Here is a 4,586-nt window from a genome sequence, read left to right as displayed (position 1 = left end):
GGCTGCAAGTTATTGATGGAGGCCCAGTCAAAGGCCCCACCTGGCCGAGGAAGAAAAGATATTATAGAAATTCAGAAACTGGACCATTAGATTCATATTTAAAAAAACAAAACATTCTTTACTAACTGACCAGTTGAGCTCTTAGCATCATGCTGGGTATGGCCCCTCCCTGTTTTGGCTGGAGGTGAAATGTCAGTCTCTGTGTTCTGTGCCAGTGCTGACAGATACTTCATCATGGGTTTGGAAAGAGGCTGTTGGGTCTGGCTCACCTACTGTGTGATATAGCTGCTTTTTCTATCTCATTTATTATGTAGATTAATCTTTATAAGCTGCCTTTCATTGCCTTATACAAAACACAAAGCCAAAATCATGGCAAGATGTTTTCCAGCTCTTTCATGTGTAGTTCTTATCTTCTAATTGGATTATAAGCGTTTTGCAGGCAGGGAGCACTTTTCCTTCTATAGCTTCCTTCACACCTCTTAGAACACATGCTGGGTACAAGGAAGGTTAAAAAGTCAAAGTCAAAGCTGACTTTGTGAATTGGAAGAATAATAGAAATATGTTGCCAAAATTATAGGGGAACTATTTTGTATATAGTGAAAATCTTTCCCTCATAGATTTGGGATTTACAAAGACTACCTAATAAAGGAAAGCAGAAATGTGGGGAGCTTGTTTTGCATTATTTTGTTAAAAAAAATTCTATTATACATCAGTTTCTCTCATTCCTGTATCCTAATTTTGACAAACTCAGCTTCTTCACCTGTCTTTAGTATGCTCAAAGACTTATTATAAAATGTTATTACCTATATTTTCTTGCTTTATTACTAATATTCTCATAAAAATTTCACAGAAGCTTTTCTTTTAACCAACATTCAATAATATTCATAGGTAATCTGTTTTATAATAATAAAGATATCTTTTCAAGGAAAACTCAAAGCACTTGGGTAAGCTTTTCCATATTTTTCCATTCAAACTACAGTGATTTGGATAACACAATTAAAATGCTGTGTCTTGCTAAAAATGCTTACAATCATTTTCAACATCATATCTTTTAAATTTCCATTTTACAGATTGTGAAACAATATGCAGATTTTAGCCACTTCTCTAAGGCAAGGATTCAGTCCATTCTATTTATCCATTTAGACAGCATCTCAAGGTTTTTTATATTATGTAGTGCTGAGTAAAAGCTGTAGCACAGGAAATTTACATTTCCTCTATAAGTGAATAATAGCACTCTGAAATGTTGTATTGCATGTTATAATTCAATTATTTAAAAGACAATCTGCAATGCTGGAAATAGAAAAAATTGTATATAAAACTCTTAAAGACTCTAAGAAAGCCTTTTTATATATTCCAAAGGATATAAATTAATGAGAACCAGTTTCTAAAGGCCCCCTCAGAGTTATTCAAGAGGAGCATGCAGCCATGAATTGAAATGCTTTTAATTTGTAACCCCCTGACCACTCTGCAAACCACTGTGGAAGATTTCTTATACCCTGTGAGGAATGAGAAAAAAATCAGTATCTTACCTTAGAGATGCAGTCTTGAAGTGGGTCAGAACTGTAAGAAAAAGAGCAAATTTCTTCTGATTAAAGTCTAACAATTCCCAATTATATCATAATTCTTAACTGAGAACCGGGAAATGACTGGAAACACTAAAACATCTAATTAAAATTGCTAAGGAATAAGTTGGTGCTTCACTGTAAGGGCTGCCAGAGGCAGTGGGAGCAGGAGCCAGGATGTGTGGCATACATGCAGGCAGCCAGACATCCCTTACCGTCCTTCCGAAGAGCCCTGTCCTCATACACACTTACCTTGAAGCTTTATGAGGAAAGACAGGTCATACTCATTCCAAGGGTAGTTTTATAGGATCAGATATGGAAAACATGCAGCCTCCTCCTCTTTCCTAAAACATATTTGGCAAATCATGTTTTTGGCAATGAAGGTCTCCAGGCACAATTCTGCTCATATTAAAGATGTTTGGATATAATTAGAAACATTTCCTCTCACATTGGGTTAAGTATATGAATCAATCTCCTATAAATAATTTGAGTTGTTGGCAATCTGAAAGTGATCTGCCTTTGGGATAATGTAAGGTGTTGTTTCAAGACAGCCCTGTTCTGGAATCCCTGGACTTTGTTGCTTGCTGCTCTTCTGTTTTGTTGAGTGGCCTGTGTGAAGTCTTTTCAGCTGCCTGCACGATTGTAAATCTTATACTAGGAAGGGAAATTTCTGCTCTTTACCAGAGAGTTAGAAACAGATTGTTAGTTCTTCCCAAGAAGGCCTGATGTGGTTTTTTTTTGCAATTTATTGTGCTTTTTCAAGGATACTTGGAAATTTAATTTTAAAGCTTGCTTCATGAAGAGCAGCCAAAGATAGATGACTTCTTTTGTTTCCTCCAGCCGCCTCTGATTCATTATCAAATCATACCACTCCCACTTCAAACTTGTTCCAAAACTGTATTGCCTTGCCTCATGGAGATATCCTGCTTCTCTCATTTTTTTTTTAAATACAAGTTGCTTGTGAAATCCTGTTTCCTCTATGAAACTCAGCATAGGAAAATATTAGAAAACAGGGCATTTCTCTGTCTAAATATGCAGCATGTTTGACTTCTCCATCAGCTACCCATGGTATATATTTCACATTTTGCTTACAAATAATACCTGAACATTGTTTCCTATTCTAAGTTTTAATTAAAAAATTTGTTTAATTGTCTTTGTGCCCTTGCATCTCTCTAAGTCAGCATTGTCTGTCTGGGACTGAGACCAAATTTGCTTAATATACCCTGTTTTGCAGCCATTCCTGTATTATTGTACTTAAATTTCAATTGATTTGATGGAAATCGGTTGCCTTATGAAAGCAGATATCTGGAGATACTGGCTGTAATGGCCACAGGATTTTATTACTGTAAGCAGCCATCTAATTCATATTCCTTATTTTACTAATAAAGCAACTGAGACTCAAAGAATAGAAGAGAGTTTTCACAGATCACACAGCAGTCTAGACCTGGTCACCTGATTCGCAGGTCTGCTGGTGACGCTCTTCTACCTGGAGTAGTTTAAAGCCATCAGGAAGGGTCTTACAAGAGACATGTGTTTGAGGGGCTTTCCTAGCCAACTCCTAACCTGCTTTGTTACCACAGGTACATCGTTTTACTTTCTTACATGTCTGTTTTCTTTATTAGGCATCTGAAAAATGTGGGCAGTGATTCTCAGGAAGAGAGAACATTTTAATAATATTCTGAACAAGATTTGATGGGAATTTTAAGACAGCCCTTTGACCTGCTCTGGATAGATTTTTCAATAAGTAACAAGTAAGATGTTGTTTTAGTCATTACTGCCAAGTTGCGAGGCGCTTAAGCATTTACAGGTGATGTGGGAACAAAGTGAAAGAGGGGCCGATGCAGTGAGAAGGGCGAGTCCACACTCTTCCACACTGAGGCCAGTGTGACAGTGTGAATCTGGAATACCTGTTAAGCTGCTTCCCACACATCTATTCAAATTGTTCTCTCACAATGCCATTTAAAACAATATATTCGGGCTTGCTCTTCAGGTGGGAAGCTGCCATTCAGCTTTTCCTTTATGCTGTCCAGGAAGGTTATATTTTTGGCTATACATCTCAACTGAATCCAATTTATCCTCTAGGAAAACTTCTCTGAGTAATTCAGACTGCTACCATATCTAGTTTTTGCACCAAACTCATACTCATCATTCTGTGTATTGAATATACATTTAAATAATCTATTTTGGGATTCATATTTTATTGACACTTTTAATCATTTATTTTGACTCTTTACATGATTATACAGGAGGCCATAAAGTCTGGAAACATAGGCTAATAAACAACTTATTGATATTACATTATGATATATAGAATAATATTCTCTTTGTCTCCAGACTTTATAGCCACCCTGTAGCTTTCATTAGGGAGAAGGGTCACATCTCACTCTTTCATGTCATACCCATTGCCCAATGCACATACTGTGAATATACAGTATATTGGTATTAATGACGAAAATCTTCATGGGCTAATAGTAATACTTTGGATTTGTATTCTTGATAACAGTTATTAAGCAAGGAGAATTAATGATATAGTTCAATCTGAACCCCCTATGTGAGAATATAGCTGCTGCCATCCTTTGCATAGACCTGAAAAATTAGGTTCATATTAGGGGAAGCAGGAGCTTTCTAAGATCCTACTATAACCTAATATTAGGGAAAGGTTAGAAAGAAATAAAAATAACTTCTAGATTTCTGTTCATCAGAATAGGCTTTCCTGATAAGAGACAACTCTGTAGTCTTAAAGTATTACTATAGATCTAAAATAAAATTGAAAACCTAACTACTGCTTAGTGGCAGGTTGAATGTGATTCTTAATAGCCTTGTGATTATTCAAGCTTTGACATGGCTTCAGGAGAGAGAGAAAAGAAAAAAGAAAAGACCAGTCTAAGGATATTACTTGCAAAGTACCCTATGCTCTTTATTTCCTTTGCAGTAGGGTAGAATAGACAGTAATTACAGATAGAAATGACCAAAGACTTCACATTCTGTGCCTCTCTTCAGTCATTCCATAGCATGAAGGCATGA

The sequence above is a fragment of the Diceros bicornis genome, chromosome 18 (genome assembly GCF_020826845.1).
Source record: "Diceros bicornis minor isolate mBicDic1 chromosome 18, mDicBic1.mat.cur, whole genome shotgun sequence".
Classification (NCBI taxonomy): Eukaryota; Metazoa; Chordata; class Mammalia; order Perissodactyla; family Rhinocerotidae; genus Diceros; species Diceros bicornis.
Note: the sequence above shows the minus strand (reverse complement) of the source record.